Genomic DNA, 13268 nt, shown 5'->3' with positions numbered 1-13268 from the left:
GTGAGGGAGCGTCTGTAAAGGAAGGAGAAATGGTGAGTGGTGAGGGAGCGTCTGTAAAGGAAGGAGTAGTGGTGAGGGAGCGTGTGTAAAGGAAGGTGAAATGGTGAGTGGTGAGGGAGTGTGTGTAAAGGAAGGAGAAATGGTGAGTGGTGAGGGAGCGTGTGTAAAGGAAGGAGAAATGGTGAGTGGTGAGAGAGCGTCTGTAAAGGAAGGAGAAATGGTGAGTGGTGAGGGAGTGTGTGTAAAGGAAGGAGAAATGGTGAGTGGTGAGGGAGCGTCTGTAAAGGAAGGAGAAATGGTGAGTGGTGAGGGAGCGTGTGTAAAGGAAGGAGAAATGGTGAGTGGTGAGGGAGCGTGTGTAAAGGAAGGAGAAATGGTGAGTGGTGAGGGAGCGTGTGTAAAGGAAGGAGTAGTGGTGAGTGGTGAGGGAGCATCTGTAAAGGAAGGAGAAATGGTGAGTGGTGAGGGAGCGTGTGTAAAGGAAGGAGAAATGGTGAGTGGTGAGGGAGCGTGTGTAAAGGAAGGAGAAATGGTGAGTGGTGAGGGAGCGTGTGTAAAGGAAGGAGAAATGGTGAGTGGTGAGGGAGCGTGTGTAAAGGAAGGAGAAATGGTGAGTGGTGAGGGAGCGTGTGTAAAGGAAGGAGAAATGGTGAGTGGTGAGGGAGCGTGTGTAAAGGAAGGAGAAATGGTGAGTGGTGAGGGAGCGTCTGTAAAGGAAAGAGGAGTAGTGAGGGAGCATGTGTAAAGGAAGGAGAAATGGTGAGTGGGCACGAAGCCTCAATTTTAAAATTCTCATCCTTGTTTCCAAATCCCTCCGTGGCTTCGCCCCCATCCTACTTCTGTAACCTCCTCCAGCCCTACAACCCTCCAGGATCTCTGTTCTCCCCCAATTCTGGCCTCTTGTGCATTCCCGATTTTAATCACACCACCATTGCTGGCCATGCCTTCAGCTGCCTCGGCCCTAAGCTCCCGAATTCCCTCCCTAAACCTCTCCCTCCTCCTTTAAGACTCTAAGAACATAAGAAATAGCAGCTGGAGCAGGCCATTTGGCCCCTTGAGCCTGCTCCGCCATTCAATAAGATCATGGACTCAGCTCCACTTCCCTGCCTGCTTCCATAACCCTTTACTCCCTTATCCCTCAACAATCTGCCTCTCTCCACCTTAAATATATAAAATGACCCAGCCTCCCCAGTTTTCGGGGGCATAGAATTACATAGATTTACAACCCTCTGAGAGAAGAAATTTCTCATCTCAGTTCTCAATGGGTGCAGCCCCTTATTCTAAGACTATATCCCCTAGTTTTAGTTTCCCCTATGAATGGAAATATCCTCTCTGCCTTCACCTTGTCGAGCCCCCTCATTATCTTATGTGTTTCAATAAGATCACCCCTCATTCTTCTGAACTCCAATGAGTATAGGCCCAACTGACTCAACCTATCTTCATACGTCAACCCCCTCGTCTCCGGAATCAAGCTAGTAAACCTTCTCTGAACAGCCTCCAATGCAAGTACATCCTTCTTTAAATACGAAGACCAAACCTTCACACAGTACTCCAGGTGTGGCCTCATCAATACCATGTACAGTTGTAGCAGGACTTCTCTGCTTTTATACTCTATCCCCCTTGTAATAAAGGCCAACATTCCATTTGCCTTCCTGATTATTTGCTGTACCTGCATACTAACTTTTGTGTTTTATGCACAAGGACCCCCAGGTTTCTCTGTACTGCAACACTTTGCAATTTTTCTCCATTTAAATTATAATTTGCTTTGATATTATTTCTGCCAAAGTGGATAACCTCACATTTTCCCACATTATACTCCATCTGCCAAATGTTTGCCCTCTCACTTAGCCTGTCTATATCACTTTGCAGATTTTTTGTGTCCTCCTCACAATTTGCTTTCCCACCCATCTTTGTATCACCAGCAAACTTGGCTACATTACACTCGGTCCCTTCATCCAAGTCATTAATATAGATTGTAAATAGTAGAGGACCCAGCACTGATCCCTGCAGCACCACACTCGTCACTGTTTGCCAACCGGAATATTACCCATTTATCCCGACTCTCTGTTTTCTGTTAGTTAGCCAATCCTCTATCCATGCTAATATATTACCCCCAACCCCGTGAGCTTTTATCTTGTGTAGTAAGTAACCTTTTATGTGGCACCTTATCGAATGCCTTCTGGAAATCCAAATACACCACATCCACAGGTTCCTCCTTATCCACCCTGCTCGTTACATCCTCAAAGAACTCCAGCAAATTTGACAAACATGATTTCCCTTTCATAAAACCATGCTGACTCTGCTTGATTGAATCATGCTTTTCCAAATGTCCCAATACTGCTTCCTTAATAATGGACTCCAGCATTTTCACAATGACAGACTGTCTAACTGGTCTATAGTTTCCTGCTTTTTGTCTGCCTCTTTTTTAAATAGGGGCGTTACATTTGCGGTTTTCCAATCTGCTGGGAATCCAGGGAATTTTGGTAGATTACAACCGATGCATCCACTATCCCTGCCGCTACTTCTCTTAAGACCCTAGGATCTAAGGCATCAGGTCCAGGGGACTTGTCTGCCTTTAGTCCCATTATTTTACCTAGTACTACTTCATTAGTGATAGTGATTGTATTAAGTTCCTCCCCACCTATAGCCCCTTGATTATCCACTATTGGGATGTTTTTAGTGTCTTCTGCCTTGAAGACCGATACAAAATATTTGTTGAATGTCTCTGCCATTTCCCTGCTCTCCATTATTAATTCCTTCAGTGGACCAACAGCTACTTTAGCAACTCTTTTCCTTTTTAGCCCTCTTTAAAACGTGCCTCTTTGACCAAGTTTTTGGTCACCTTTCCTAATATCTCCTTATGTAGCTCGGTGTCAAATTCTATCTGATAATACTCCTGTGAAGCACAAGGACCATTTTACAGTGGTATTTCAAGGCTGAGATAGATACATTTTTGGAGTTTCGGGGAATCAAGGGATATGGAGATCGGACGGGAAAGTGGAGTTGAGGTCGATGATCAGCCATGATCTTATTGAATGGTGAGCAGGCTCGAGGGGCCGTAGGGCCTATTCCTGCTCATAACTCTTATGTTCTTAAAGGCGCTATATAAATGCAAGCTGTTGTCTATAATGGAAGGAGAAATGGTGATGGGTCAGGGAGAGCACTTGATCAGAACTGGGAGATATGGCAGATGGACAGCTTATAGAGAGCGATAGAGTGAGAGAAAGGAGCGAGAGAGACCATGTAGACAGAAAATGAACTGTAAAGTGGGGAAGAGGAGGTGGGGAAGTGACAGCAGACAAAAGGAGACACAATGGGAGAAGGTAGAGTAATAAAAGACATACAGAAAATAAAAAGAAAGACTTGCATTTATTTTGCACCTTTCACGACCACCAGATGCCCCAAAGCACTTTACAGTCAATTAGAAACATAGAAAATAGGTGCAGGAGAAGGCCATTCGGCCCTTCTAGCCTGCACCATCATTCAATGAGTTCATGGCTGAACATGCAACTTCAGTACCCCATTCCTGCTTTCTCGCCATACCTCTTGATCCCCCTAGTAGTAAGGACTTCATCGAACTCCTTTTTGAATACATTTAGTTGAATATATTAAGTTCTTTTTGAAGTGTAGTCACTGTCGTAGTGTAGGAAATGCAGCAACCAATTTACAATGTGATAATGACCAGATAATCTGTTTGACTGATGAGGGAAAATATTGGGCAGGACATCGGGGATAACTCCCCTGTTCTGCTTGAAATAGTGCAATGGGATCTTTTATGTCCACCTGAGGGAGCAGACGGGGCCTCGGTTTAACATCTCATGCAAAGGACAGCACCTCCGACAGTGCAGCAGTCCCTCCGACAGTGCAGCAGTCCCTCCGACAGTGCAGCAGTCCCTCCGACAGTGCAGCAGTCCCTCCGACAGTGCAGCAGTCCCTCCGACAGTGCAGCAGTCCCTCCGACAGTGCAGCAGTCCCTCCGACAGTGCAGCAGTCCCTCCGACAGTGCAGCAGTCCCTCCGACAGTGCAGCAGTCCCTCCGACAGTGCAGCAGTCCCTCCGACAGTGCAGCAGTCCCTCCGACAGTGCAGCAGTCCCTCCGACAGTGCAGCAGTCCCTCCGACAGTGCAGCAGTCCCTCAGCACTGCACTGGAGCATCAGCCGAGATTTTTGTGCTCATGTCTCTGGAGTGGGACTTCAACCCACAACCTTGTGACTCAGAGACAAGGGTGTTATCGACTGAGCTACAGCTGACACAAATACTAGACGTAGTTAGAGCAGGTTAACTCAGTTGGAGATGTTAGATATGCATTTATCAATGCTTAGATATTTTTTCTATTCCTCAAAATCAGTAACATTTTGGAACTTTCAGGTCCAGGTGCACAGATTAACAGTAAGAAATAGGAGGCCATTTGATCCCTCGAGCCTGCTTTGCAATTCAATAAAATCATGGCTGATCTGATCTTGACCTCAACTCCACTTTCCTGCCTGCTCCCCAAAACTCTTGACTCTCGTATAGTTCAAAAATTTTTGTCTATTTTCCCTTTAAATATACTCAATGACCCAACCTCCACAGCTATCTGGGGTAGAGAATTCAAAAGATTCACGACCCTCAGAGCAGAAATTCCTCCGCATCTGCATTTTAAATGGGCGAACCCTTATTCTGAAACTATGCCCACTAGTTCTAGATTCTCCCACGAGGGGAAACATCCTCTCTGCATCTACCCTGTCAAGCCCCCTCAGAATCTTACACGTTTCAATAAGATCACCTCTCATTCTTCTAAATTCCAATGAGTATAGGCCCAACCTGCTCAAGCTTTCTTCATAAGACAACCCTTTCATCTCAGGAATCAACCAAGTGAACCTTCTCTAAACTGCCTCCATTGCAAGTATATCCCTCCTTAAATAAGGAGACAAAAACTGTACGCAGTACTCCAGGTCTCACCAATACCCTGTGCAGTTGTAGCAAGACTTCTCTACTTTTATACTCCATCCCCCTTTCAATAAAGGCCAACATTACATTTGCCTTCCTGATTACTTGCTGTACCTGCATGCTAACGTGTTGCGTTTCATGCACAAGGACCCCCAGATCTTTCTATACCGCAGCATTTTGTAGTCTCCATTTAAATAATAATTTGCTTTTTTATTCTTCCTACTAAAGTGGATAACCTCACTTTTTCCCACATTATACTTCATCTGCCACATTTTTGCCCATTCACTTAACCAATCTATATCCCTTTGCAGATTCTTTGTGTCCTCCTCACAACTTGCTTTCCCACCTATCTTTGTATTAGCAGCATATTTGGCTGCAGTGCACTCCGTCCCTTCATCCAAGTCATTAATATAGATTGTAAATAGTTGAGGCCCCAGCACTGATCCGTATGGCAGCCCATTAGTTACAGTTTGCCAACCTGAAAATGACCCATTTATCCCGACTCTCTGTTTTCTGTTAGTTAGCTAATCATATATCTATGCTATTATATTACCCCCAACCCTGTGAGCTCTTATGTTGTGCAGTAACCTTTTATCTGGCATCTTATCGAATGCCTTCTGGAAATCCAAATACACAACATCTACTGGTTCCTCTTCATCCACCCTGCTCATTACATCTTCAAAGAGCTCTAGCAAATTTGTCAAACGTGGTTTCCCTTTCCTAAAACCATGCTGTCTCTGCATTACTGTATTATGATTTTCTAAATGTCCTGCTACTATTTCGTTAAGAATGGACTCCAGCATTTTCCCAATGATAGACGTTAGGCTAACTGGTCTATAGTTTCCTGCTTTCTGTCACCCTCCCTTGTTGAATTGGGGCATTGCATTTGAGGTTTTCCAATCCACTGGAACCTCGCCAGAGTCCAAGGAATGTTGGTAGATTACAACCAATCCATCCACTTTCTCTGCAGCCACATCTTTTAAGACCCTAGAATGCAGGCCATCAGGTCCAGGGGACTTGTCCACCTTTAGTCCCAATAGTTTGTCGATTACTTTTTCTCTAGTAATAGTGACTGTTTTACGTTCCTCGCTCCCTGTGACCCCTTGATTATTATTATTGGGATGCTTTTAGTGTCTTCCACCGTGAAGACCGATAAAAAATAATTGTTTCAAGTCTCTGCCATTTCCCCGTTTCTCATTATTAATTCCCCAGTCTCATCCTCTAAGGGACCAACGTTTACTTTAGCTATCTCTTCCTTTTTATATACGTGTCGAAGCTCTGACTGTCTGTATTTATATTTCTTGCCAGTTTACTCTCAATCTATCTTCTCCCTCTTTATTATTTTTATTAAGTCAATGCTTAAAACCACACAGCAGAAGGAAAGAATGTTCCATAGAAACTAGATGTGTCTGTTCTGAATTTCTGTGCTGTACTTACAGTGATGACTTTTGTAAACTCCTTTTACAGGGTGTTAGAAGGGGAGGATTTGCAGGAGGGAAACTCAAACCAAACGACACATCAAGATCTGACGGAGTCACTCGATTCATCAGGACCTGAATATCATCGGGCTTTGAATATGGAAGGAGAAATGTTTGTTTGTTCTGTCTGTGGGAAAAGATTACAAATATCAGTGTGACTGAAAAAGCACCGAGACACACACACCCGAGTGAGTGTTCCAGTGCACTGACTGTGGAAAGAGCTTTAACCAGTTACACAGCCTGAAAAAACATTGCACCATTCAAAGTGTTCAACTGATCGTCCAACCTGGAGAGACGGAAGTGCACCCGCTCCACGCAGAAACCGTGCAAATGTGGGGACTGTGGGAAGAGATTCAGCTACCCGTCTGTGCTGGAAATTCACTGGGGACAGGCCGTTCACCTGCCTCGTGTGTGGGAAGCAATTCGTTCAGTCATCTGACCTACTGAAACACCAGCGAGTTCACACTGGGGAGAGGCTATTTGCCTGCTCAGAGTGTGGGAAGCGATTCACTGGGTCATCCAGCCTGGTGAAACACCAGCGCGTTCACACTGGGGAGAGGCCATTCGCCTGCTCTGAGTGTGGGAAAGGATTCACTCACTCATCCGACCTGCTGGCACACCAGCGAGTTCACACTGGGGAGAGGCCGTTCACTTGCTCTGAGTGTGGGAAGGGATTCACTGTCATCCAGCCTGCTGAAACACCAGCGAGTTCACACTAGGGAGAGGCCGTTCACTTGCTCTGAGTGTGGGAAGGGATTCAATCGGTCACCCCACACTGCTGAGACACCAGCGAGTTCACAAGTGACTGCAGGGGTTGAATTCTGCTGTCACTGCTGCTGTTAATCATATACTGACTGAATCATGTCCATTCTGACAGTTGAAGTTTGTTTCTGATGATGATAACCCTATAACTGGGCTGGAATATAATATTTTGATGTTTCAATAACAGTGTGTCGAAGTTTAATGTTCCGAGATAAGAGGAGACTAATTGATGTCCTGTTACTGACTGCTGCATTTTGGGGCCTTTTCTCCTTTCTAACTCCGGATTATTTCAGTTCTCAGAACTTTGGTTACTCTTGTGGACAAGTGCCAGCTCCCCCTGCCTTCCAGAGTGCCTCTCCTAGCCTTGGTATCCAGGGAAGGTATCAGTAACACGCCCGGGATCACTGAACACAAACCCCAGTCTGTTAATCACTTTCAGATACTGGACTTAGCGTGTGTCCCACAACATCCCTCTCACATTTGATATGTGAATGGAGCATCATGCCTGCAACCCTGGGTTCAATTTAAATTTGAATCCACTCAGGAAATGTATTTAAGAAAATACAGATCACATCAAATAATTGGCAACTGTTTAGAGTCAACAAGATGAACAAGTAAACACATCCCGGCCCAATAATCCCGCTCTACATTCACAGGAGAAAGTCTGTTATCAAACTCCTCGAGTAGACAGAATCGAGAATGATGTTAACTCTAAGAATATCTAGAATCTGTTGTAAATATCTTTCAAATCCCGACTGATACAATTTGGCGTTTTCCTTTCAGTTGAAGTGAATGGAAGATGAGAGGGATGTTGGCACATGGAACTTAGTTAATTCAACTTCTGAAAGATGTTCATGTTTAGTTCATTCCATATCGGGGAAAATGTGGTTGGTATCAATAGAGAGAAATTTCACTGAACAACAGCTGGTGTTTGCAACCAACTGGCTGTGGATATTTTCATCATCGAATGTTTAGATTAGAAATATTATGGTAGAATAAGAAAAGTTCAGAGACTAGTGCTTTGTGCTTGCCACAGGAAGACCAGCGTTTTATGTGCTTCTAACGTTGTTGATGTATGTTGAAGAAAATGCAGACGTGTGTCTCTGGACTATGCCGTAGCCAAAGACTACCATATTAGGCAATGCCAACTCCAGTTGGATAAGAGGTTGATGGCATAGCAAGAGAGCCAGCAGTTAAAACAAAATTATCTCCAGTTATCTGCAGACATCGAATGTTGCATCATGCTGACAAAGTTGGACTTAAGACTTTAAACTATTGAGTTAAATTATTGGGATCGATTGTTATAGAATTGAATTGTTATAGAATGGAAAAGTAGTGAAGTTATGCTAAACTTGTATCGAACCTTGGTTAGACTTTGTGTGTGCAACTCTGGTCACCAAATTATAAAAAGGACATCGAGGCACTGGAGAGGGTGCAGAGAAGATTTACAAGAATGATACCAGAAATGCGAGGGTATACCTATTGGGAAAGGGTGGACAGGCTGGGGCTCTTTTCCCTTGGAAAAAGAAGGCTGAGGGGTAACCTAATGTCTTTAAAATGATGAAAGGTTTTGATAGAGTGGATAGTGTTTCCACTTGTGGGGACGAGCATAATTAGAGGCCATCAACACAAGATAGTCACCAAGAAATCAAATAGAGAATTCAGAAGAAACCTCTTTACCCAGAGAGTGGTGAGAATGTGGAACTCGCTGCCACAGGGAGTGGTTGAAGTGAATAGTATCGATGCATTTAAGGGGAGGCCAGACAAGCATATGAGGGAGAAGGGAATCGAGGGTTATGCTGATACAGTTAGATGAGGAAAGAAGGGAGGAGGCTCGAGTGGAGCGTAAACGCCGGCATGGACTGGTTGGGCTGAATGGCCTGTTTCTGTGCCGTATATCGATGTAATACTATTGTCCAAGCCACACTGCTCGAAGGGGAAGATAAATAACCCATCCAAACACAATTGTTACTTTTGTCGTCTTTGTAAAATGACACAGTCTGGGCATAATATGTTTGTGAAATTAAAACTGATTATATAAATTGATAAGAGTTGCTGTTCAAACTCATGGGAAGGGAAATTTAGCTGAAAATTAAAGAGATAATTAAGTTTTATTTTTGAAAAGGTCCAGTCTCTGTGGTTCTGTCCAAACTGTGTATTCAGAAATAAGTTTTTGGGGAAGACTGTTGTGCTAAAGGTAACTAACATCCTTCCTCTTGTAGACTGATTTGTCCTCTGGCATATTTTGGGGAATACAAGGTCCAAGAAGTGGTTCGGTTAAATAAAATTAAACAAAAAACATGGGTCAAAACTTGGACCAAGTGGGAATGCTTGACCGATGCTTTAAAGACAGTATGATAATATTGTATTAGACAGTAAAGTTCCTCCGGACTCATGAATGAAATGGTGAACACTGTATAAAATGTAATGAGAGGAAGTGAGTGAGGATATAAGAGGAAAACCGGAAAATTACACCTCCAAATGGGAATTTTTCTTAACTCATTGTTCCTGGGCAAATTGTCATCAATCACCTGGGTACAATCTGGTGTTAATGTAAATTCTTGTTAAAGTCAGCCAAGTAGGAAATTGCTAAGATTTCTCTCGGAGATGCTTGTGTCATTGCCTATGGTGAATAATAAGAAAACTGAATTTGATCGCCTGACCACTAACCGAGACATTGGGACCGTGCAGAGCGAGATGAGCAAAGATCTCCAGACACCCCACGATCTATTGATAAGATCACCTCAAATGGCTTGGATCAGATGTCACATGTGGCACGATATTGGGATACGTGCATGTGTGTGTGGGAACGAATGAGTCTCGGGCATGCTCAGTTATTGTCAACAGCACAATATGAAATGACTATTGTGGCTCAGGAGAGCGAGAGAACTTTTTAAACCATCAAGGCCATGACAGATTCTCCATAGAGAAACCGACTTTGAAATAACCAGGATAGAGTTAAACATACTGCTACCTGTCAGAGGCATTGGAATTAAAAGTAAAGAGAATGCTGATCAAATTAGGATTTCCTTACAGTTAGAATGGTCGTCAGTTTCAAAGCCTCCACTAAATACTGAACAAAGAAATCTTGTAGGGAGGCTAAAAACACAAAATAGTCAGACTGTCTCTGCCTGGACAAGGTGGCCATGGCTGTGCACAGATCAGCTACAAGTCGAAGGTGGGAGACAAGGAGGCTCGACCTTACAGGCTCCATAACAAAACATGGATCCAAGTGAGAGGCGACCTCCAGAAGAAAGCAGAGGACCTCAAAAGGGTTAGGTTTGGAATCCGTGATAAACCGAGGTATAACCTCTCAAAAGCATCATTTTGGTGGTAATAGAGAAAGAACCCGAAAGCTGGCTCCTTGGCAAGATTGGGAGTCCCGTATGTGGGAGACCAGGAAGACTCCCCTGAACCAGGTGGGCTGGGACATACCCTGACCCCAAACACGAAAATAATAGGGTTCAGTTAAAGAGTTAGTATCACACGAGTACAATAAGTAATTCAAGAACATTGTAAAATACTTCAATACGGACTTAAAAGGTAATGCTAAGCAGGTTATTTTAAAGTAAGAAATGTCTTGTGTTGATAAGTAATGTTAACTATTGGTTTACCAAGTACAAACGCTGATAGCGATCATCATATTTGGTGATCACCACCTCACAAAAAGAACTTTGCCTGTCCGATCCAGCAAAAGGATCCAAATGCTAATGACTAGAAGTCATTGAATCAGGAAATGTATTGTATAATGATGTGTGTTTTGAAATTGTACCGGTTACATTTAAACATAAGCTTGAATCTGTCAACGAGATTATGTGAAGGGTGTTATTCACATTTTATAGACAAAATGGGAAGAGAATTAGTAAAGGAATTAGTAGAGAATTGGTAAAGAATAGAAAACAGGAACCAAGGGATGAGGAAGATGAGGAACATAAGGAGAAGCAGTTTAAATCAGAAAGAAAGCGAGAGCTGACAGGATAGCTCGGAATAGGAGCCATGGCAATGTTAGCAGGAGTAAACAGAATAGATATAGAAAGTATGTGGGAACACGATATGGCTTATTGGAGGTATCGTGTGCAGCCTCTGTGTGACATTTGTGATAAGTGTGGTAATGAAGGAACTGGACAACATCATAAAAACATAGAGAATAGGTGGAGGAGTAGGCCATTTGGCCCTTTGAGCCTGCACCGCCATTCAATGAGTTCATGGCTGAACATGCAACTTCAGTACCCCATTCCTGCTTTCTCGCCATACCCCTTGATCCCCCTAGTAGTAAGGACTACATCTAACTCCTTTTTGAATATATTTAGTGAATTGGCCTCAACATCTTTCTGTGGTATAGAACTCCACAGGTTCACCACTCTCTGGGTGAAGAAGTTTCTCCTCCTCTCGGTCCTAAATGGCTTTCCCCTTACCCTTAGACTGTGACCCCTGGTTCTGGACTTCCCCAACATTGGGAACATTCTTCCTGCATCTAACCTGTCTAAACCCGTCAGAATTTTAAACGTTTCTATGAGATCCCCTTCATTCTTCTGAACTCCAGTGAATACAAGCCCAGTTGATCCAGTCTTTCTTGACATGTCAGTCTTGCCATCCCAGGAATCAGTCTAGTGAACCTTCGCTGCACTCCCTCAATAGCAAGAATGTCCTTCCTCAAGTTAGGAGACCAAAACTGTACACAATACTCCAGGTGTGGCCTCACCAAGGCCCTGTACAACTGTAGTAACACCTCCCTGCCCCTGTACTCAAATCCCCTCGCTATGAAGGCCAACATGCCATTTGCTTTCTTAACCATCTGCTGTAACTGCATGCCAACCTTCAATGACTGATGTACCATGACATCCAGGTCTCGTTGCACCTCCCCCTTTTCCTAATCTGTCACCATTCAGATAATAGTCTGTCTCTCTGTTTTTACCACTAAAGTGGATAACCTCACATTTACCCACATTATACTTCATCTACTATGCATTTGCCCACTCACCTAACCTATCCAAGTCACTCTGCAGCCTCATAGCATCCTCCTTGCAGCTCACACTGCCACCCAACTTAGTGTCATCCGCAAATTTGGAGATACTACGTTTTATCCCCTCGTCTAAATCATTAATGTACAATGTAAACAGCTGGGGCCCCAGCACAGAACCTTGCGGTACCCCACTAGTCACTGCCTGCCATTCTGAAAAGTACCCATTTACTCCTACTTTTTGCTTCCTGTCTGCCAACCAGTTCTCAATCCACGTCAGCATACTACGCCCAATCCCATGTGCTTTAACTTTGCACATTAATCTCTTGTATGGGACCTTGTCAAAAGCCTTCTGAAAGTCCAAATACACCACATCATCTGGTTCTCCCTTGTCCACTCTAATGGAAACATCCTCAAAAAATTCCAGAAGATTTGTCAAGCATGATTTCCCTTTCACAAATCCATGCTGACTTGGACCTATCATGTCACCTCTTTCCAAATGCGCTGCTATGACATCCTTAATAAATTGATTCCATCATTTTACCCACTACCAATGTCAGGCTGATTCCCTGTTTTCTCCCTCTTTTTTAAAAAGTGGGGTTACTTTGGCTACCCTCCACTCCGTAGGAACTGATCCAGAGTCTGTGGAATGTTGGAAAATGACTGTCATTGCATCCGTTATTTCCAAGGCCACCTCCTTAAGCACTCTGGGATGCAGACCATCAGGCCCTGGGGAATTATCGGCCTTCAATTCCATCAATTTCCCCAACAAATTTCCCGACTAATAAGGATTTCCCTCAGTTCCTCCTTCTTACTAGACCCTCGGACTCCTTTTATATCCGAAAGGTTGTTTGTGTCCTCCTTAGTGAATACCGAACCAAAGTACTTGTTCAATTGGTCTGCCATTTCTTTGTTCCCAGTTATGACTACCCCTGATTCTGACTGCAGGGGACCTACGTTTGTCTTTACTAACCTTTTGCTCTTTACATATCTATAGAAGCTTTTGCAGTCCATCTTAATGTTCCCTGCAAGCTTCCTCTCGTACTCTCCCTGCCCTAATCAAACCCTTTGTCCTCCTCTGCTGAGTTCTAAATTTCTCCCAGTCCCTGGGTTCGCTGCTATTTCTGGCCAATTTGTA

General features: G+C 43.8%; 1 pseudogene; it reads left to right on the top strand.

Moving 5' to 3' along the window:
- The window catches only part of LOC139232785 (zinc finger protein 850-like), a 146609-nt pseudogene that overhangs the window by 24451 nt on the left and 108890 nt on the right, over nucleotides 1-13268 (top strand).

The sequence above is a fragment of the Pristiophorus japonicus genome, chromosome 20 (genome assembly GCF_044704955.1).
Source record: "Pristiophorus japonicus isolate sPriJap1 chromosome 20, sPriJap1.hap1, whole genome shotgun sequence".
In the NCBI taxonomy this organism is placed as follows: Eukaryota; Metazoa; Chordata; class Chondrichthyes; family Pristiophoridae; genus Pristiophorus; species Pristiophorus japonicus.
This window is presented reverse-complemented; position numbering and strand designations above follow the sequence as displayed.